The sequence below is a fragment of the Hibiscus syriacus genome, unplaced genomic scaffold, assembly GCF_006381635.1.
Source record: "Hibiscus syriacus cultivar Baekdansim isolate YM2019G1 unplaced genomic scaffold, ASM638163v2 tig00000991_pilon, whole genome shotgun sequence".
NCBI lineage: Eukaryota > Viridiplantae > Streptophyta > Magnoliopsida > Malvales > Malvaceae > Hibiscus > Hibiscus syriacus.
In genome coordinates, this window is record NW_024061840.1 from 1,353,548 (window position 1) to 1,378,542 (window position 24,995).

General features: G+C 32.2%; 1 pseudogene; it reads left to right on the forward strand.

Moving 5' to 3' along the window:
- Positions 1-905: 905 nt before the first annotated feature.
- The window catches only part of LOC120119404, a 40,431-nt pseudogene continuing 16,341 nt past the window's right edge, over positions 906-24,995 (forward strand).

The following is a 24,995-nucleotide window of genomic DNA, read 5'->3' on the forward strand; positions in this document are numbered from 1 at the left end:
TTTGGGTCTGTAATTTGATTTGGGCCTACAAAAATAAATGTAAATATTGTATTAATAATAATAATAATAATGAGACCCGGACAAAAACAAAAGTCTACAATAATATTAATGACCGATTTGTGACTTTTTAAACATCAATCATGAAAACGAACACTTACCCAAACATTAGTGACCATTGGCGTCGTTTACCCTAAATTAAAATCCACCCTTGCTTTAAAAATGCTTAACAAGCATTGCGTTGCGTCAATTCTAAGTCGTGAACGACTCATGCTTATGGAATGTTGCATGTAGTCCTCAACTACCAAACCAGGACATCGGAATGGAGTTTTCCAAGTTAAATCTAATGTATGAAATTTTTAATTATATAAAAAATTTATAACCATCAAAAATATGGTAAATGAAAAAAAATCTATTTACAAAGCTAGATAATTTGATTTATGAATATAGGAAAGGAAAATAAATATGAAGACAGATATAATTTATATTCAATCAGATAAAGTTTTTCATATTTTGAATTAGACAAGCAACATGAAGGACAAAGACATATGAAACAACACAAAGTAATATTTGAGTTGGATCAAAATAAAAAAAAATTCCATTAGCAATCTTTCATACTTGATCGTGTCATCGCAGTGAGGCGATCATCTCTACTTAAGCCCTTCCTAGCTGCCTCTGAACCAATTCTATCACTCCTCTGACTACCAAGGTAATGTTTCCAACTCCAATATCTCCTCTACTTAAACATTTTTTTGAATTCCATTGGTCAACTTATGTTTCTTTGGAAATCCATTATCATTAAGACGTTTAAGATCCTCAACAGTACCCTCTTTTAATGTTTCTTTGGAATTCCATTTTTTCTTTGCTCAAAATGGATCAGCTTTTTAAATTTTAATTTTTGCAGAAGAAATAGAATGGGTGGAAATGAGAAAAAACTGCAGAAGAGCTACTTTGATGTGTTGGGACTATGCTGTTCCTCTGAGGTTCCGCTGATAGAAAACATATTGAAATCGGTTGAAGGGGTGAAACAAGTATATGTGATTGTTCCTACCAGAACCCTCATTGTTCTCCACGATAATCTCTTTGTTTCTCAGACTCGAATCGGTAAACCCTCCTCTTCTTCTTCTTCAACATAGTTATTTGTTGTGTCCGAAACGGCTCTTGAGCTAGATGTTACTTTTGAGCCGTAAGGGCTCTAAATCAAGAAGGCTTGAAGCAAATGTCAGAGCACATGGGGATGGGGAGATAAAGTACCAAAAAGAAATGGCCAAGTCCTTTAGTGGTTGCTTGTGGGTTGCTACTTCTGATATCTTTTTTCAAGTATGTGCACCGTCCCTTGCAATGGGTAGCTGCGGCAGCGGTGTTTGCTGGCATCGGCCCCATTCTTTTCAAGGGCTACGCCGGCATCACCCATTTCAGGCTGGATATCAACATTCTCATGCCAACAGCAGGTAATCCTATTCATTAAATCTTTACTTTCTTTCTTAAATTACGCTTTGGGAGTTGACGCTTGCATGCATGCATGCTTCTTTTTTAATCAAAGGGTGCGTGCATGCTTTTTTTACTTGGATACATACACCTTTTTAATCATAAAGTTTAGGGGTTTTTTCATAAAAGAGAATAAACTATGAGACTTACACGAACTATGCAACTACGGCAGTAAGAATTATTATTATTCATAGATGTTTCACTTTCAAGTATAATAAATATTAAAAGTGTGAGCGTTTGATGATAATTTTTTAGAGTTATATTTAAACATATACTAATATATACTTATCCTAAATTTATAAAAAATAATAATAATAAACTTGAGTGGTAAATCAAACTTACGTAACCTTTTCAACCAATGTACATCACTCTATTATTTTAAATAATTATTATTTTATTATCAACAAATACAAATCAACAATCAAAAGAATTGTCGTAACCGGTTTTCGTCCGGGCACGAAATATTATTTTGGCGGGAAAATTGATGTGAATAAATGGTTTTTAAAATAATTTGGGAGTCGCCATCGGCCTTTTGAGTCAGGTAGGTCGAATACCTAAAAATCATCTTTTAAAAGAGTTTTTAAGAAAACATCAGTTAAAAGATAAACTGATCTGCGTTTAACCAAAAATTCATTCTTTTTATTAATAAAAAGGGATTCGTGGTCGGTTACGTTTAGGGAATGATTAGCACCCCTACAACGCCCAAAATTGGTACTTTATTAACTATAAATTGTCTCTATTATTAGAAATTTAAAAATTCAAAGATATATTTAATTCATAATTCTGTTAAATTTATTAATATAATTTTAAGATAATATATTAATATATATATTTTATTAAACAAGATATTTATTTTTTTTTAGAAATATCAGAAATGGGCTTCTAGGTGCTTTAAGACAGCTCCTTTCTTAATATTAAAAAATAAATAAATTTTAATAAAACATTTATCTAAAAATAATATAAAAATAGATTTATATATTAAAAAAAATAAAAATAAAAAATATCAGAAAATGAACATCCAATTACTTTAAGACAACTATTTTGTTTGATATAAAATAAATAAATATTAAAAAGAATATGATAATATTTCTTAAAAAATAATTTAAATAAAATAAAATAAATATATATATTTATATATATTTTAAACATGACCAATAATCACCAATATATTTCCATTTTGAATACATTACAACACGTGACTAATAATAAAATATATTTCAATAAAGTAAATATATATATTTTAAACACAATCATCTTTGAATACTTTATTATACATGCGTGACTAATAATTTAAGAAGTCAAGAGTAGTTGAATATCTTTAATAACATACTATTCTCATGTTGATTTTATTACCAATATATTTATAATTATTATCACCTAACATCTATAATCAATAAACAAAACCTTTAATATTTAATCATAATTGATTATAAGAAACAAAAATAAAAAATTATTAAAATTATAGGGGATAAAAAATAATAAAATAAAATAGTGAAATTAAAGGGGCAATAATAAAATAAAATAGTGACCAAAATAAAGAAAATTAAAATTATAAGATTAAATTAAAAAGTAATAAAATTTGTAAAATAAATGAAAGTATTAAAATTAAGGACTAAATTATAACATATTAAGATTAAATGTCGTAATTCGTAATTAATCATTTAACATTTACAATGACTAAACATGCTATTTTACTCATTTATTAATGTAGTGATTAAAATAAAATTATATTAAATTCAAATATCAAATTAAGATAAATTAAAACATGCTTTCGGGATTAAAATATTAAATATTAAAATTAGAGGTCTAAATCTTTTATTTTACCTAAAATATATATAATTTTGTAAATGACTAAATTATAATAAACTAAAATTCGGGAACAAAATTAAAATGCTCAAAAATTTAATTTAATGACTAAGATGGAAGTATTCAAACTTTAAAGGTTTCAGAAAGGGTTTATCCATAATCTAAATTACTCAAAGGTCCCTCTCCAAAACGATGTCGTTTGGAGAGGGATTTAAAACCCCCAAAACCGTCCGTTTTATGCCATTCTTCTCATATTTTCTTATTTCATCTCTCTCTCTAACTGAGAGAGATGAAATTCTCTCTGCCATCTCTCTAAAACGGAGAGGGAGAGACCACCGCCGTCGGCCATGCTCCGACGCGACCACTACCGTCGGCCACGCTCACGGTGGTCGGAACTCCCAAATTACCCAAAATACCAATCCCGGCCTCCTAATGTCGATTCCAACCTTGTTTTCCCCAAAAAACCTTTATATTTTTATAGATCTAAATTTTTTTTTACCTTCGACGTTTGGTTTCCAGCAACAAGTGGAGGCTACGGTGAGTTCTCTTTGTTTTTTTTTGTTCTTTATTCTTGTTGTCCTCTTTCGGGTTTTCTGCTCTCTGTTGCTTGCTGTCCGTTGCTCCCTTGGTTCTTGGTTGATGTTCGTATCTCTCTCTGTCTTTTTGTTCGTTGCTTTCTCTGTTTCTTTCTGTTTCTTGCTATCTGTGTGTCTTGCTTGCCTCCTTTTCCTTTTGTTTGCAGGCATGGTCGATGGTTTTTATAACGTCATTGGTGATGGATTCGAACCGGGTAAAGAATGGCCCTTGAGGTGAGTCACCAAACTATGGTAGTGACTCACCATAGGGCAGCGACGTGGACGGCAACTTGAGTCTTCTGGATACTTCGGCGAGGCGAGCAGGTCGAGCGTCGTTGGAGGCGGTTTGTAGCTGCTACGTGGAGCTGCTGCAGCTGCTGAAAATGCAACGTGGAGCTGCTGGAATGGAGAGGTAAAAATGGTGATTACAGCTGCCCCTCTTTGCTCGTTGCTGTGGAACAGGAATGGAGCAAAGACATAAAAACACCATTTTTAGCTTGAAAGTTTAAACTTTGAGCTATAAGTTCTTCTCATTGTGAACATTTTGCTGGGAATGACGATCCACCTCCTTCTGATGGATTTGACAAAAGGTTAAACAATGTGATGTTGATATATTCTCTCTATGACGAGTCGAACAAAGGTTAAATAAGTTCTTCCCATTATGCACTTCTTTTTCTTCAGATGAGTTCTTCTCATTATGAACTTCTTCTGGAAATGCTGATCCTTAAAAGAGGTGGATTTGAGCAAAAGGTTGAACAAGCTCTTCTCATTATGAACTTCTTCTGGAAATGCTGATACTGATCTATTTCCTTCTGTGATAGCATCAAACAAAGGTTGAACAAGCTCTTCTCATTATGAACTTCTTCTTCTTTCTTCAGATGAGTTCTTCTCATTATGAACTCGAACTGGTAATGCTGAATCATCGAATGATGAATTCAAGCGAAAAGTTGAACAAGTTCTTCTCATTATGAACTTCTTCTTTTTTCTTCAGATGAGTTCTTCTCATATGAACTCGAATGGTAATGCTGAATCATCGAATGATGAATTCATATCTTTGCTAAAATCTTTGAAATTCCTATCAAATTTTAAACATGGATAAAATGAATGAAAAATGCTCCTATTTTGCAAATGTCTAAATATGATGCATGAATGTTGATGCAATTTTTCATTTGACTTCAAAATGGTGAACTCGGTTTTCCTCCACTTCATCATTTATTGACAGGGTCAACTCTGGATATCAGTGTAGCAACTTATGCTATCAAGCTTGCATTTCTGAAGAACTATCTGATCAACTTGTATCTTTATGTATTCTTTGCTTTATGAAAGTCTCAGAAGAATTGTTTTATTCGTGGAACTCTTGTCGTAGTCAGATTATGACCTTAATGCCCCATTTTGTCTTGGATAAAACCAACTTTATTGTTTGGACTTGTGTAGAAATCCCATAAAGTTTTCATCTTTGAAAGAGAATCTGTCATCTTTAAAAGAGAATCTATCATCTTTGAAGAGTGTAGATGTAGATATGCCTGACTCAGCAAGGATTAATTAGGAGAGTAGAGCTTGTTCTAATTTGACTCTTGAAACATATCACAAGGAGGATTTATTCCAATTCCTTTCATGTCTCCACATCTAATTGGATCTCGAACAAAGCAACTTGGACCATATAATATGTCTCCATATTTAACTAGTTTCTTGTGGTTAAAATTTCAGCTCTCCATCTGCGGAATAAATCTTCATCATATCTCATCTTATAATCTTCAAGTGAAGAAGACAAACTTCATCTTGGATCAAAAATGGAAACCATAGATCACAACATTGGTTCAACATCAGAACTGGTTCGTAAAACATTTGATAACATATTCTTTCTCATGTGGTTTCAGCTTAGATGTAAAACACTTGACAACACATTCATCCTTTCTGTGGGACATAAAACATTTGACAACGCATTCATCCTTTGCTGTGGACTCTGCTCAGATTCTCAATTATTGAAGCTCTTGCTAGTATTCAAAGTTTTGTATGATATCACAAGATCACTTGAGAACAAAACTCAGTGGGGATATAAGTGAGATGTTGGTATAACCAAAAAGTTGGTCAAATTCACGATATGCTAGTGTCGAGTTGAATAAAAGATACCAACTGATCTTAATATCATCTCGAGCAAGGGCAAGTGTGATATTGATCACGTTTCTTCTGTAATGAGCGTTGTAGGAATTAGAAACACACCCACTATAAGAGCTATGTATGAAAGATATCCGTGGGAATTCTTGCTGATGGGGATGAAAACACATGATAAAACCCAAAATAGATGGAAACTCAATTCATCTTGGCTAGTAATGATGATCCCAAAAACAACGGGAATAACAGTATATAGTGAGAGTCGAGTCTCCCTTTCAATGTCATCAAGCAAGCAAAAACTGATGTGAAAAACAGCTTCATAATCTCAAGTATGGTTGAAACTATTTGCTAGGAATCTCAAAGAAATATTTCAATTATCACCGACACACAGAAGGCCAAATTCAATGCTGAGATCTTGAGGAACTGAACCCTGGATCGAGTAGTCTTCCTGGGATCATCTTTATTCATGCAACCGTAATGTAGTTTATCAAGAACACACTGTCATGTGACATACGGTTAAGAATATTAGGTTTTTCAAAATATACTTGCTGAGTAGATATTTTTTCAACACATGATCATAATGTAACTGCCTGATGACGAAGCAATTATGTAGTCAGCTTCATTGTCATTGTTTCACATTTTCATTTTCATATCTTTATCTCTCATATTTGTTCAAGTCAATGATCTTGACAGATGATGATGTGGGCCTTCAGCTGCCCCAACATTGGCTGATACAGATGCTAAAAGTATGCTTAACATTACTTCTTGTTGAGATGGGCCTTCAAATGACCAAATATTCATATTGCTGCGAGCCTTCAAAATGCCCCAATATCTATTTCTGGTTGAATGGGCCTTCAAGATATCTCTCTAGATCTTTGATTCACTCTCAATGCTATTTGACTGAAATGTTATGATCCATCACAAGGTTCAATTTTGACAATGCACTGTTGTAGGTACTTGTGGCTTTATTCGTGCCCAAAATCTGTTTATCTTGAATACTCTCATTCTGGCGTCACTAAACAGTAGTGTTGTCCGGTAACTGGAAGAATTCAATCATTCTGACAGAAACGTCTGAGATAGGTATCTTCTGAATGAGGTGGCCATTTTCTGTATCTGGAGGGATTTAGTCAGACAGAGCAGTGAAAATAGTTTGGTAATCCGTTCCAGGCTGACACAGTGTCTTATCATCTTTCAGTGAAAGCCATCTCTGAAATATACTTTTCTGTGGGAGAGAAACCAATTTATGCGAACAGTAATCTGATGCAATAGCAAGACTACATATACATGGTACAGGCTCATAAAAAATCCATACCCATGCACATGTTGATTCTGATAACAACTCATCTGATTATGAAGCGATCTTTCAGGATGATTTCACAGATATTGATAGTTCTTCTGATATCGAGGAAATCATGAATTCTGATTCTGATAGGAGAGTAAACTGTTATACTTGACAAAAATGGGATTCTCAGAGGTTGAGGCTTCAATAACCATGGAGAGATGTGGTTCAGATTCATCAATTGCAGAATTGACAGATTTTATATGTGCTGATCAAATGGCTAAGGTTACTGATGCACTTCTTATGGTAGAAGATAGGAAGCCATTATGCAATGATCCAATTACAAGCAAAGGCGAAACTTGGGATATGATTTTGGAAAAGGAATAAGCATAGGAAGCTTGAAAAGAAATTTCTTAATGAAGACGATCATGCAATTCATCTTTAATTCCAATGATGGTTCTGGGGTTCCTACTGAATCAGATCAGATAACTCAAAAAACACTTCCAGAAGATGCTATTGTGTCTCCTTATTTCTACTATGAGCAAATTCATCTTTTAAATCCAATGATTGGTTTTGGGGTTCATACCAAATCAGATCAGATAACTCAAAGAACACTTCCAGAAGATGCTATTGAGTCTTCTTATTTCTACTATGATCACCTGGCACTTGCTCCAGTTAATGTTTGGACTGGAATATCATAATACTTATCGATGTAGAGCTAGAATTTGTAGATTCGAAGCATTTTCATGCTACTACACTGAAAAGGGCTATATTCATAATTCTGCCAATTAAGAACAGATTTTTCTCTTATTCTGCTTCCTCCATGTGCTGATGTTTTTCCATTGACAAAGAAATGATGGCCTTCCTGTAAGGCTCTTGAAGCTTATGACAATGAGCCACCTTCGAATGTCCAGAAGTATGTTCTTGATGAGTGCTGAAAATGGAATCTGGTATGGGTTAAAAAGAATAAAATTGTTCCACTTGAATCTGATGAAGTGGAAATGCTTCTATGTTTCCCTAAAAACCATACACGAGGAGGAGGATCATTAGAAACATGTTCCTCTAGGTTATCAATGTCCTGTCCCTTTTCTCTGGAATCAGTGATGTAGAGATTGCCTTCTATTGTCTTGGCATATCTTTGAAAACAGATGTGTAAGAACTGAATGATGATCGGTTGGAGCAATTGATGAGTAGTTTTGGCGAATTCGACCTTGTTGTCAGTGTTATCCAGCGTAACAACCTTACTGGAAGAAATAAACATCATCATGATAAACTAGAAGATTTTTGTTAGTGCATTTTCTTGCAATGACTGCCACAGTGACTGTCTATTCTGCTGCTCCAAAATACACACTGCCATATCCCACTCTTCCCTAACCATGGAAAGGTTTAGTTGATGGTAAAACTGGTTATCTCAACTTTTAGAATCCTGTACGGCATACAAATGTAGAATTTGTTCCAACGTCTTATTCTGTGCCATAAGTCCTCAATTCAAATTCAACAATCTTCTGAAGGACATAATGGATATCATTTTGACAAAGAAAGTGATCGGCGTAGAAGAAGTAGCAATGATGTATCAAGACTTGAGCTAACACCAGAGTGCAGGTAGTAACTTGTTCATGGCTTTATGATGTAATCTTCTAGAGAACATGAATTGATGGTTGGGGAAAATAATCTGTCTGGTGATGCTTATCGCCCTCAGCATGAGATAAACGATAATCTTTCTTGATGAATTGCTAATGTCATAGGAGAGTGTCACAAGTTCAATTCTCCAGACTTTCTGGCTTCTTGGACCACTTGCCTTCAAAAATGTGAAGCGCTTCATTCTTCTGGCTTCGTTCATTCTTTTTCTACAACAGAGGTAGAATAAGCAACAATTGCTTTAAGGACCTTCCTCATTTGAGACTGTACTGTTTGAAAATGTTTTTTTTTTCTCCTTTCTTTATTGAAGAATGAAAGAATTTTGCAAAGTATTACCCCTTTCAGGTTCACAATATAATCGAATAATAAACAATGAATTTAATGAATATCAAATAAATCACTACACTTTTAAATCATTCAAAAATCATAGTCCTATGGCAAGTGTCAAAATTATTGACTGATTTGAGGTGTGGGTGGATTTTGGTAAAGTAGGTTCTTTCAAGTTGGTTCAGTATGTCGTTTTTGCTTACACTAACTTGAAGAAATGGTTGTTATGCCCATCTTGTAGAGATGCTTCTTGTTTCCCTACTCTCAGGAACGTCTTTGAGATGTGCGGTGCTTTATTAAGAGCTTAAGATCGTCTCTTATGTCATTGTTGCACCATTCATTATTCGAGCCGCCTTTTGTAGGTTTTCAACTCGAATCCTTCTTTGGTTTCAAGTGTTTTAAAAATTACATCTTGAACCCCCCCTTTATCATTTTTCATAACATGCATTAAAGATTTAAAAAAAAAAATTTTGCAATAAAAATCAATCTTGGAAGGCGGAATGAATTCTAAAGATATCATCTTTTACTTAGAAATCTATGTATGATTAGAATGGACTTTCAGGTACGTAACATAGGCCATGGCTTATGGTTACGAAAGAAAGGGATAAAAAGGCCCAAATAAGTGTTTAAGGGTAATCAAACCAAGGATCAATTCATTCTGATGCCATCAATCTTGCCTTGCTTAACTTGGATCTGCTTTGTTGGGGATTTTTCCATCATTTGGATCCCTCTAGACTGCCAAATTTTGGATTCATTTCCAATTTCTCATATCTTCAGCATTTCTTGCTCTTCTTGTTCGTACTTGATCAACCTTGTAACTTGAGGCTCAATAAGTCACCCATCTGATTCAATTTCCTTCTTCTTTTCCTTTTTGTTTTGTTTTTTTTATTTCTATTTTTTTTTCTTTGCTGGATGAGTATAATATTTCAACTGCTTTGAGCATCTCCTTTTCCTTTTGCATTTTGGAGATTTTCCATTATCTTGATTGGATTGATCTTCAAGCACTCTGTATTTGACATACTTTGTAATTCAAAACTTTCTTGACTTCATGGAAACTTGTCTTCATAATAAAACTGTATTGACAATCTTCATTCTTGTGAGCAAATATCCTTTACCTTACCCCCCAATGTAGAGGGTGATCCTTGGTTAGGGTTGAATCAGAAGAAAATCATTCAGGCTCAAGTGGGGACAACAAAGGATATATATATATATATAATATATATATATTAAAGGATAAATGAAACAATGCCGTTCGTCATCTCATACACAGAAACCTTTGTAAAAAGAGGTATCTCCAAGGGGATGAATATTCAAGATTAATTTTACTTACATGAAAAATGTAATTAATGCATGATATATTATTTCAATCAATCACTTTCCCCTTCTTCTTTGATTATGCCCTAATCACTCGAAATTATCATCAATGAGTTGGTCCATGATGCCTCTTCTCGTCTCTTCTTGCAGTAAAATTTACGAATAGTTGAAAGTTTGGTTCTTTTGAGGTCTTTTGGTTTATGGGTTTTGTATTTGGAAGGACAAATGTGTGACTTATAAAGTCATGTATATGGTGGAAGGTTGTATCATCAATCAATCGACTCTACCCGAGAAGGTAACATCTAGAGTTTGTGTCTCAAAAACAGGTAGAGACATTTCTTCAGAGTCTCAGATAAATGTAGTATCAGGATTTGGTTTGAGTAATTGGCATTGGATGGGATATTGAAGATATAATTTTATCACTTGCCAATAGATCTATAACTCTTGCAAATTTAAAAGAATATTTAATCTACTTGATACTCAATAATCTCAAGATTAAACTTGATTCTTTGCTCAAACCATAAAAGCAACACAATTTATTTTTTTTGCACAAAAGGCGGAGAAAAAAACAAAAAAACAAGTTCAAACAAGATGCTGAAAATAGAAAAGTACTATAGTGGTAGATAACACTTCCACTTATTTATTTATCATGACTCATCGCTCCTCTATTGTTGGGTATGTACTTGGCCCAGGATTTTTATCCTTATTTGCTCCCCATTTCTTGATCATTTCTTGTGTCAAGACTCCCTTATCGACGAGCGTCTCTATTTCCTTTAACAGTGACCAACAATTCCCTGTTGAATGTCCAGATACTCCCAAGTGAAAATTACAGAAGCTATTTTGATCATAGTAATGAGCATAAGGCCTTGGTGACACCTTCACCAATCTTGGTGTAATGTATTGAGCTTTAACAAAATGAGGGTACAGGTCTGAGATAGATTCTTGAAACACCTTTAGAGTTTTTCTTGCTCGCGAGGCTATCACTTTCTTTGATCGTTCTGAACGAATGAATGCTCTCATTTTATTGAGGGGGTTCTGAATGCTCATTTCAGCTATAACTGGGGTAGTATTAACCAGACTCCTTAAGTTTCCCCTTGCCTTACTGGTTTTCGGAAAATCTGATATAGGTATCTGAGGTGTCTTCTGGGTTATATATGCCTCATTCTTTCTTAGACCTATAGGCCAATCTCGAATTACATCCATGGGAGCCTTTTGATTTCTTTTCCCATTTTCTTGTGCCTGATATTCTTCGTAGGATTTGGTTACATTAGTTTCTGTTGCAACAACGATTTCTTAACATTGAACCTTAACCCCTTCTTTTATCTTGTATTTTTGAATTGCTTGCTCTAAAGGGTCTTGGAAATTTCCCTTAAGGTTACCAGGAACCTTAGCTGAACAATTTGGAATTCTAGTCTGATTTATCCAAGGAACTTCCTTATAGGTTCAATTATCATTTGGAGGCCACTATGATTGATCAAGTTGTGGAGTAATTGATCTGGCTGAGAGCATTTTTGGATGCAATTTTTCACTTGAACAGTGGAAGGGAGGAAATTGAAATCCCTGCACATTCTTTTTCTTCTTGATCACTCTATAAGGTTTGGCACCATGTTTAACTGAATAAGACCTCATTGTATTAACCCTAGCTTCTTTCTTGACTTTAGTATTGTCAGAGCCTCTTATCTTGCCATTCTTGATAGCCATTTCGATGATTTCTCCACTTATGATGATGTTAGAGAAATTATTAGGGACAACCCCTATCATGTGATTAACATAAGGAAATTTTAATGTGTTGATGAACAAAGTAGTGAACTCTTTTTCAGTCAATGGTGGATGTACTTGAGAAGCAACGTCTTTTCATCGTTGTGAATATTGTCGAAAGCTTTCATGGCACTTCATATTCATGCTTTGCAACATTGTTCGATCAGGGGCCATATCAGTCATGTGCTTGTATTGACCCAAAAAAAATTTGAGATAAGTCCCTCCAAGAACGTATTTGAGTATGTTTTAGCTGATTATACCATCTGGATGCAGACCCAGATAAACTGTCTTGGAAACAGTGGATCAACAATTTTTCATTCTCTACATAGCCAGTCATACGACGACAATACATAGTGATATGATATGAAGGGCATGTGGTCCCATTATACTTCTCAAAATCTGGAACCTTGAACTTTGGTGGAATAACCAGGCCAGGGACCAAACTTAGTTCTTTGGCATCAAACCCATAAAATGACTCAACTGTCTCTATAGATTTTATCACCTCTTCTATATTTTCCAGTTGTTGAGTGAATTTTTCCTTCTCAACTGATTTGTTTAGGTCAAGGACCTTATTACTAATACAAAATTCATCAGGCTTCAACTCAGAAGTAGTAGGACAATCAGTGGGGAACGATGCTCCAGCTTGATATGGTGAGTTCTTAACAGCGAATTAAATCGATGATTGAATTTCCTGGGGTACAGAGGTGAACTCAGGAATATAAACAGGTGTAACACCCAAAGAATTTGTGGGGTTTTCAACAAGACTCTTTCCAGCAGTCAAATGCTTATCAATCATTTCTTTCATATTGTTCAGTAGATCGATCTGAGAATTAGCTTCGATTTGTGCCAACTTGCTCCTCAATTCCTCTTGTATTTCTTTCTGCTTTATCTCAAATTTGGCTAGACTATCTTCAGTTTCTTTTGACATTTTTTTTGTGTCGTGCTGAGCGTTCTTGCTTCAAGGAAAAACCAAGATCACTTCGTTTGAAATCCTTATTTTAATGAATGTTTTATTGTATTATGACAAAAAATGCAAAGATGCCAAAGGCAAATGTAAATATATGAATGTAATAATAAGAATACAAATTGTGCAATACAAAAGCAAACATAAAAATACAAATGCAAAGATGCAATTGTAAAAATGTAAATGTAAATTATTTAAAATACCAGAATAGGACATCCAGTTATATTAAGAATGCCCTTTTCTTTGATATTGAAAATAAATAAACATTATTATTTAATTAAATATGTTTTAATGCATGATGTAAATTTAAAAATGTAAATGTAAATACAAACGTAAAAATGTACAAATGCAAAATACAAATGCATGTATGAAAAGGTGTTACTCAAGAGTGATCATCTTAGAACAGATTTCATTGAACGCAAAAGTTTCGGTACATCAAACAAAACTTTACATATAGGGATATATTTTACTCCTAACTTTTCCAAAGCTTAATTAGTTTCCATTCATGCTCAAAAATTTGAGTCTTCAGTCTGCTTTATCTCCTTGTAAAATCAGCTAAATCTATCATTTAAGAACCATATTGCTTGTATGGACTGCAACTTCTTCTATGACATTCTCTTTCATCTTCTGTGTCACTTCTCGAAGTTGCTCATTTTCCCTTGTAAGAGATCCTTTCTGTCTAAGAAGTTCTTGAACAAGATCTTCATATATGTTGCAGTTCTTTTTCAGCTTGGTGACCCCTATGATCCACTCTTCTGGGGTGTTTCCTATGCCAGCATTTCGAAAGGCTTGACTGATCTTCTGGAAATCTTCATGCATGGCTTCCATTTTTGTGCTCAATTTCTTGTTTTGATCCTTCAAGTCCTTCAAATAACATGCTTGAGCTTCATAAAAACCTCCACTACTCTGAATTCCCTGACTGATGCTCTTACCATAGACTGCTTTTGGTATCAATCTGGTAGGATCTTTGTGTAATACTTTTGGTATTAATATAACTGGTTCTCTGTGTGCATAGAAATTCCCTCGATCCTCGTAGTTTCTTTAGGATGTCTTTCCTTGGCCGCGTCATATTTTGTTCGATTATAAAACTTTTTGTCCATTTATGATTTCTTTCCAATTTGATGAACAGTCTTTTCAGTTAACACCTTTTGGTCATGATCATGCAATGCAAACAAAAGAAAATGATTTAAACAAATTAGAGCAAAAATAACATACATGGGAAAATAAGAAAAAAATAAAATGGTTAATACCAACTAATTGAAAGAAAAATTTATTTATCATGGTATATAATAAATCCTAACCTCATGCTTTCTAGTTCCATGCTTTGTTTGGAAAAATTAACCTAACCGCATGATTTCTAGTTCGCATGCATTTATTCAGGGAGAAAAAATAATAATAAATTAAATAAATTAAAAGCTAGAGCTTATTTCTCCTTTGTGTACACCTATGAACAGAGGTTCAGTATTGTCTTAGATTAGGTGAATTTCTAGGGTTTATTATATGCATAGTTTCAGTTCTAGGAGTAAAGGTACTCGAATTGTCTTTGTTGATGCCCCCTTGGGTTGTCAACCCTCAATCCTAGTCCATTACAGACTTAAATGGATCGAGTTCAATTCGAGGGGATACATTTCTCTATGCCTGACACGGAGAATAAATTCTCACGAAGACGTAGAGCATATGAACCCCGAAAGTTACTTGCTAGGTCTGACACGGAGAATAAATTCTCACGAAGGTGTTGCTTTCACTCCCACTTAAAAGGGACAAACTCAATTATAGAGCTTTATGGTATGCGATGCAAGTGTTGTGTGTGAGGAGAAATGTTCAAACCCCTGACAGAAAAATAAATAATGAAATAAAATACTTGCAAATAAAATGAAATATTAATAATATATATAAATACTATAAAAATAATATGTATATAAATAAAAAAGAATTATAAATTAAATATATGAATTTTTAATTTATAATTAATAGAGACAATTTATAATTGATTTTTAAAAGCCTGACTTATCCCCAGCGGAGTCGCCAAGCTGTCGTAACCGGTTTTCGTCCGGGCACGAAATATTATTTTGGCGGGAAAATTGATGTGAATAAATGGTTTTTAAAATAATTTGGGAGTCGCCATCGGCCTTTTGAGTCAGGTAGGTCGAATACCTAAAAATCATCTTTTAAAGAGTTTTTAAGAAAACATCAGTTAAAAGATAAACTGATCTGCGTTTAACCAAAATTCATTCTTTTATTAATAAAAAGGGATTCGTGGTCGGTTACGTTTAGGGAATGATTAGCACCCCTACAACGCCCAAAATTGGTACTTTATTAACTATAAATTGTCTCTATTATTAGAATTTTAAAAATTCAAAGATATATTTAATTCATAATTCTGTTAAATTTATTAATATAATTTTAAGATAATATATTAATATATATATTTTATTAAACAATATATATTTTTTTTAGAAATATCAGAAAAGGGCTTCTAGGTGTTTTAAGACAGCTCCTTTCTTAATATTAAAAAATAAATAAATTTTAATAAAAATTTATCTAAAAATAATATAAAAATAGATTTATATATTAAAAAATAAATAAATAAAAAATATCAAAAAATGGACATCCAATTACTTTAAGACAACTATTTTGTTTGATATAAAATAAATAAATATTAAAAAGAATATGATAATATTTCTTAAAAAATAATTTAAATAAAATAAAATAAATATATATATTTATATATATTTTAAACATGACCAATAATCACCAATATATTTCCATTTGAATACATTACAACACGTGACTAATAATAAAATATATTTCAATAAAGTAAATATATATTTTAAACACAATCATCTTTGAATACTTTATTATACATGCGTGACTAATAATTTAAGAAGTCAAGAGTAGTTGAATATCTTTAATAACATACTATTCTCATGTTGATTTTATTACCAATATATTTATAATTATTATCACCTAACATCTATAATCAATAAACAAAACCTTTAATATTTAATCATAATTGATTATAAGAAACAAAAATAAAAAATTATTAAAATTATAGGGGATAAAAAATAATAAAATAAAATAGTGAAATTAAAGGGGCAATAATAAAATAAAATAGTGACCAAAATAAAGAAAATTAAAATTATAAGATTAAATTAAAAAGTAATAAAATTTGTAAAATAAATGAAAGTATTAAAATTAAGGACTAAATTATAACATATTAAGATTAAATGTCGTAATTCGTAATTAATCATTTAACGTTTACAAATGACTAAACATGCTATTTTACTCATTTATTAATTTAGTGATTAAAATAAAATTATATTAAATTCAAATATCAAATTAAGATAAATTAAAACATGCTTTCGGGATTAAAATATTAAATATTAAAATTAGAGGTCTAAATCTTTTATTTTACCTAAAATATATATAATTTTGTAAATGACTAAATTATAATAAACTAAAATTCGGGAACAAAATTAAAATGCTCAAAAATTTAATTTAATGACTAAGATGGAAGTATTCAAACTTTAAAGGTTTCAGAAAGGGTTTATCCATAATCTAAATTACTCAAAGGTCCCTCTCCAAAACGATGTCGTTTGGAGAGGGATTTAAAACCCCCAAAACCGTCCGTTTTATGCCATTCTTCTCATATTTTCTTATTTCATCTCTCTCTCTAACTGAGAGAGATGAAATTCTCTCTGCCATCTCTCTAAAACGGAGAGGGAGAGACCACCGCCGTCGGCCATGCTCCGACGCCGACCACTACCGTCGGCCACCGCTCACGGTGGTCGGAACTCCCAAATTACCCCAAAATACCAATCCCGGCCTCCTAATGTCGATTCCAACCTTTGTTTTCCCCAAAAACCTTTATATTTTTATAGATCTAAAAAAAAATTTTACCTTCGACGTTTGGTTTCCAGCAACAAGTGGAGGCTACGGTGAGTTCTCTCTGTTTTTTTTTGTTCTTTATTCTTGTTGTCCTCTTTCGGGTTTTCTGCTCTCTGTTGCTTGCTGTCCGTTGCTCCCCTGGTTCTTGGTTGATGTTCGTATCTCTCTCTGTCTTTTTGTTCGTTGCTTTCTCTGTTTCTTTCTGTTTCTTGCTATCTGTGTGTCTTGCTTGCCTCATTTTCCTTTTGTTTGCAGGCATGGTCGATGGTTTTTATAACCGTCATTGGTGATGGATTCGAACCGGGTAAAGAATGGCCCTTGAGGTGAGTCACCAAACTATGGTAGTGACTCACCATAGGGCAGCGACGTGGACGGCAACTTTGAGTCTTCTGGATACTTCGGCGAGGCGAGGCAGCAGGTCGAGCGTCGTTGGAGGCGGTTTGTAGCTGCTACGTGGAGCTGCTGCAGCTGCTGAAAATGCAACGTGGAGCTGCTGGAATGGAGAGGTAAAAATGGTGATTACAAGAATAAATCGTTTTTTATTGTTATTGCTGTTTGCCACATCAACATAAAACGAAAGTCATTATTATTGCCTGAGCAATATAAAAAAAAGAAGGAAATTTGAACTTTTTAAAGATTTCAAAATCTTCAATTCTTTTACACATGAAAATTTTATTTAAAAAGTTAAAAATAAAGTCATACAAGGGATAGAATCTTTCAATTTCATAGTTAGGAAAAAAATAACTTTATTTATTTTTTAGAATTTCTTAAATATCAACTAAAGATATATATCAATATTTTGACCTTATTAAAAAACCAAAGCGCAAAATAATTACCCTAAATAAAGTGCCCCTGGTGGATGTATGTTGAACCTAACGTGCCCACTTTAGAATCCGAATTTTTTATGGTAGTTATTCATTTTATTAAAAGTGTCAATTTATGTTAGTTGTTTATTTTACTAAATGTGTTCACTGCGAAATTTTATTTGTACTCACCCCATACGAAATTTTTCGTTATTAACACTACAAAAAAATGTGCAATTGCTGAAGGAATTTCCGAGCGAATTTGTGATGGAATTTGATTTTATTAACGGAATTTCTGAGGGAAGAGAGTGGTCAGTAAAATGCTGGTTGAAACCAATATTTTCGAGGGAATAAAGTAACTCGCCAAAAGTTTACTGGTGAAAATCCATCAGTATATTACTGTCAGAAAATTTAAAATTCGTCGGAATGTTATATATAAATAATATTTTATGTTTCTGATGAACATATCTCTTCAATCGGGATATTTAAAAATATAAAAAGAAAAACTAAATTTTTAATTTTCGATGGATTACATGTTTTCTGTCAGAAATTTAAATCTTAATATTTTTTAAAAATGAGGGAAAATATATCGAGATTATACCTGAAAAAATTATAATTCCCTCCAAAATATTATGAATCCAAATTTTTATTTAATTAATTAATTCACAAAAAATAATAATATAATTGAAATAATTACATTAATTTAAAAAAAGTAGATAATAATAATAATATTAAAAAATCCTTAATAAAAAATTAATAATATATAACGAAAAATTAAATTAACTATATTAACTAAAATTAAATATGGATTTACAACATATATTTCACAATTTAATCTTTCTAATAAATATAAAATATATGGGTGTAAACTATATATAAAAATACAATATTCAATAATAATAAAAAGTAAAATACAAAGTTTGCCTACTAAAGAATTTTTTATAATTTAAAAATTTGCAAGCAACCTGTAAAATATAATGAAAGATGTTAGTGATTAATTAAAAATAATATAATGAACAAAGTATATATTAAAAGAAATTAAATTGAACACAAACTAAAACTTACATCAATATTGATAATAATGATAATAAAAGAGGATAAAATTAAGAGAAGAACTTTTGGGGAGAAAACAATGAGTTAATAAGAAGAGATTAAATGAGAATAAATAAATGAGAGTGTAGAAAGGTTTAAATAGGAAAAAATTAGGTAAAAAACGGATAAATTTAAAATTTTATGGTGCAATGGAGGGAAATTGAAGGAAGTGGCAGCGGGAAAAAAAACTCCAAAAAATTATGACGGAACATGTACACTCATCACAAATTTATGACGGAATATTTGGATCTGTAAAAAAATTGTGGTGAGACCAGAAATTTCATCACAAATTTAAAATATTTTTTCTAAAAATATTTATTTTGTGAAAGAACATATGGACCCATCACAAATTTGTGACGGAATAGATGGATCTGTCAGAAATTTGTGACGGGTTCACAAATTCAGTCACAAATTTAAAATACTTTTTCTAAAAAATGTTTTTTTAAATTGTCATATAAAAAATCATCCAACCCTTACCAAGTGCACCGACCAGAAAATATATGCTTCATGCAGTAACTCCTTTATATTGAATTCCAATGTCACAAGCAACAAAATGAAGGTGGACAAGCTAGATTGAGTAGTCATATTTGTTTGAGTAGTTGAAATGAAATATCTAAACTATATTGGAGAGAGGGAGTTGGCGAGTTATATAAGCCAGATTAAATGTCTAAACAACCAAATTAAAATTTTCAAAAATTATTTAAAATTCTAGTAAAATAGATTGTAATAAAATGTAATTTCAATAAGTATTATCTAAATTATTTTTGTTGAAAAAAATGAGATAATAAGAAGAGAAAAAATAAGAAAAAAGAAATTAGAGAAAAATGAGTTTAGATAGGTTTAAATAGAAAAAAAGAGTACAAAATAGGTATGTTTGAAATTTTATGTTTGAATGGAGGGAAATTGGAGGAAATGAGCGGGTAAGTAAAAAACCTCTAATTTTTGTGACAAAACATATGAAATCGTCATAAATTTTATGTTTCAATGGAGGGAAATTGGATGAAATGAGCGGGTAATTAAAAAACTCTAAATTTTGTGAAGAATATGTGGACCTGACACAATTTTGTGACAGAAAAAGTAGACCCGTCACAAATTTTATGTTTCAAAGGATAGAAATTGGAGGAAATGGGCGGGTATTTTTAAAAAAAACTCTAAATTTTGTGACGAAATATGTGGACCCGTCACAAATTTGTGAGGGTCCACATATTCTGTCACAAAATTAAAACACTTTTAAAATTATCACATAAAATAAAAATAGAATAATAATCCTTTTGTTACTTTTGTAATCTATTCAGGTAATTATATTGTGCATAATTTTAAAGAAAAGTAAAAATATAATTTTAACTTTAACTTTTTTAAAATAAACAAGGTAGTCGTCTCTAAAAACCTCCCTCTAATTCCTAAGGGAGGAAAAGTGCACTAACCTTGTTGGATTTTCATTGATTAGCAAATAAAAGTATTGAACCATTACAATTCAACAAACATAAGATAATATTCAGTCATGACACTATTTTCGGGCATTAACCTTTGCATTATTCGACAAAGGTCATCGTAGCATGCATTAGGAATATGATATTGTGTTTCCTAGTGTATTAATTCAGAAACCATTGATAACTTGGACTCATTGCTACAGGGTCAAATATGTTCAGAAAAGCACCAAGTCTATCGTAAAACATATGCATCGAACCAATTGATGGTTGATCATCTTATGACATATATGCATTTAATTCAGGACCACCAATATCTACTTCAGGGGAATCATGATTGTTACCAGGTTCAGAGCTCCCTTAGGGCCCAAGGGGGCATCGACCCCTGTTAAAATTTTTATATTTGATATAATTTTAGTTTAATAGTATTTTGGTTCATATAAAAATAAATATTTAAATTTAAAAATATAAAAATTTATTAAATATTTAATCAAGTAGGGGCCGAACTAAAGAATGATAAGTCTGTGTTCTCAAATATTTGGTCTAATTACAATTTAAGTCATTGTAAGTTTAACATTAGACAAATTAGAAGTTGTCTTTTGAGTTTTTTTTTTAATTTAGGTTGAATACAAGATAATATTTGTACAAATACTTTCAACTATTTGACAATAAACGCTCATACCCCTACAGAAGTGCTTGAACTCGGGACCTCAAGGATAACAACAATCCCTTAATCGCTAAGATTGCTTGGTTCATGTTGAATTTCGAGTTTAAATACCTAATATTTCTTTATATTTTTCTTAAATAGTCTAATATTTCGGCCTCTGTCAATATTTAAATATTACTTCGTCCTTGATTGTTACCACATGGATCATATGTAAACTCCGGAATTGGAGTACAAGGTCCCGTCATATGGTTATAGTAACCAGTGAGAGAAAAATGTGTCTCTCCATAATGCACCCAATTGTAATAATATGGAACAAGCCCTTTGTTGATCGCATGAACTTTAACCATTTATGGATCTCAAAAATGTTTATTTCTGCATTTAGGTCGATTATATGGACACCTAATATTTCGTTGATCCACAAATCTAGGCTTACTTAACGCAAATGTGATGAACTCCAACAGTGGTCGCTCAAAATCATGTTTAATAATGTGACCATTTATTAGCCTATCAATATTGTACATCCAAGATAGATCCATACTGAATACCAAAACATTTTTCTATGTATCATTAAATTGAGATACTTAAATTAGTAAAATTTTAAATAATATTTTTTAATTTCTATTTTTAAAATTTTCTAAAAAACAAAAAAAAATCATAACTTATGGTATTATTATTGTAAATTACATGCAAAATAATTTAATTACTATTTTTATTTATATGAAAAAAAATATTAAACTATGTTACATGCAAAAATATTTTCTTTACTTTCTGAAATATTTTGCACCTTTTTAATTAAAAGGATAATACTAATAAATTGATAGCATTATGTTTTAAAAATAAATTCAAACTTATCTCATCTCACAAATTTCGTAGAAAATTTCAGAGTTCTACAAAAAAATAACCAAAAATAAAATTTAAATTATTATTTTTCTTATAAATGTAAAAAAAATGATAACTATGTTACCAATATCATTAAAAAGAAGTTTATTAATTAATTAAAAGCAACTTGCATTAACTATATAAAAAAGGAAACAATTTGTACTATATATATTATAATTAAGTATATGCAAAGCAATAAATTTGTAGAGGAAAAATTTATTTTTTTATAAGAAGATGATTGAGTATACTATATATAAGTCATTAAAGTAGATATCTAAATCATTTAACAAACAACATTTTACAATCTAAAATTACAATATAAAAAATATATATAAATGCATATAAATAAAAAAAGTAAAGGATAAATGCATATAAATCAATATATTATAATTTCAATTGGACATATAAAAGAAAAATTAAATATTTAACATAATATAAAGAAAAAAATGAGAAATACGTATAAATAAATATATTATAAATGTATATAGATAAAAAAAAAGTAAAGGATAAATGCACATAAATGATAATTGTTTACAGGTGGTGATAATATTTTTTTATTTTTTATTTTCGATGGAATGATTATTCCATCACAAATTAAATTGGTATATTTTTATTAAAGTGAACAAAATTTCCGACGGAATCATTGTTCTGCTATAAATTAAATTGATATTTTTTATTGAAATGAACAAACTTTCTGAACGAAAAAACAATTCGGTCAAAACTACAATCAGGTCACAACTTTGTGACGCAATAATTTATTTTCATCGGTTAATTGTGACAGATTTTAAATATGTCGGAATTTTTCTGTCGGTAATTTGAATTTTTTTTGTAGTGTAATACATATGTGCTTACCTTAAAAAATATTTCTAGATCCGACATTATCCTTGGCATGCTTTTATTAACTGAAAAAGTGATGTTCCTTTTTCATTTAATAGTCATCTTAGCTTGATACTTAAACAGTATCTGTAATTTGTTTGTTGCAATGATAGGGAGCCTTGTAATGAAAGACTAAATTGAAGCCGCCACTATGGTGTTCCTCTTCACCACCGCAGAATGGCTTGAGTCAAAAGCAAGCCATAAGGTTTGCTACATATTCACTCATTATGTACCCCTTGAATGGGCACCCTCTCTCACCTTTAAGCCATAATTATGTCAGGCTGCTGCAGTTAGATGGTCATTGATGAGCATTAGTCCTTAAAAAGCGGTGATAGCAGAGAGTGGAGAAGAAGTGGACGCGGGTGAAGTCAAACTGAACACTGTCGTGGCAGTTAAAGCTGGTGAGGTTATATCCATTGATGGAACCGTGGTGGATGGGGAGTGTGAAGTGGATGAGAAAACCCTGGTGAACCACTTTCTGTCCCCAAACAAAAGGGTTCAACTGTCTGGGCTGACACCATCAATCTAAATGGTTACATTAGCATCAAAACCACTGCCGTAGCTGAAGACTGCGTGTTGAGAAAGCAAAGAAGATAGAAGAACAACAAGAACCTTGAATCTTATTCATTGAATTATTTACAAAGCACTGTATTGTTATTTATACAATTTGTAGTAACATAATAACCGAGGTTGTTAAGCCTAATAACCAACTATGCTGATATGGCACCTAAGCTTCCAGACTTCCAGACTTCCAGAATATGCTCAACATCCTCCTTGCTGCTTCAACTCTTCAAATGATAACACTCCTAGCTTCTGTAGAAAAACAACAAAGTGATCTTTTATTAACGCTTTAGTTAATCCATCTGCCACCTGATGTTTAGTGGGTACATAATTAACCTTCAACTTCCCTGTTGCTACTTTTTCCCTAAAGAAATGAACATCAAGTTCAATGTGCTTAGTCTTTGAATGGTACACGGGATTTTCGCTCATTGCAATTTTACTTGAGTTATCACACCAAATGACTGGTGAAGGTTGCACTCGAGTTCCCATATCTACTATCAATGCATCCAACCATATTACATATGATGTAACATCTGCTAAGCTTCGATACTCAGCTTCAGTAGTAGACCTGGACACAGTCTTCTGTTTTCTTGAACTCCACATAACCAAATTACCTCCTAGATACACACAACACCCAGATATTGAACGTCTATCATCTACACTAGCCCCAATCAACAACTGCAAATGCTATGAGTTGAAACGACTCATTACTCAGGGAAAACACCAACCCATAGTCAAGAGTCCCTCGAAGATAACGTAGAACCCGTTTTGCAGTAACAAAATGTTGTTCTCGGGGTGCATGCATAAATTGAGCCTGCTTGTTTACACTAAATTCAATATCTTGCCTCGTATGACAAGCATACAAAAGTGATCCCACCAGGCTTCGATACTCTTTTGCATCATTCAACTCATCACCTGACTCTTTGAAGAGCTTAAGGGAAGATATAATTGGTGTATGCGTTGAGCCAGCTGCATCCATTCGTGCCTTAGTTAACAGCTCCATGATGTATTTCTTTTGGCTAAGAAAAATAGCATTACCTGTATGCTTAACCTCAATACCAAGAAAAAAATTCAACTGACCAAGATCTTTTAAGAAAAACTTCTTTCTTAGAAAATCAACTACTTTATCAATCTCATCATTCGAGCAACTAGTAATGATTATGTCATCGACATAAACCAGAATATACAGTACTCGTCCTTTTTGCTTAACGAAGAGTGAGTTGTCAGCATGTGTACTCTTGAAACCAATGCTAATCACATAACTTCTCAACTTAGCAAACCAGTTTCGTGGGCCTTGTCTAAGCCCATACAACGCCTTTTGTAACTTGCAGACCAATCGAGACCTATCTGGTGCTTCCTTCTCAAAACCCTGAGGTTGCTGCATGAACACATCCTCATGAAGATCACCATTTAAAAACGCATTGTTCACATCCACTTGCCTCAGTTCCCATTTGTTCTGAACAACAAGTGCTAGCATGACATTAATAGTGGAGGATTTGACTACTGGGCTAAAAGTCTCTTGAAAATCCTGTCCAAGAACTTGA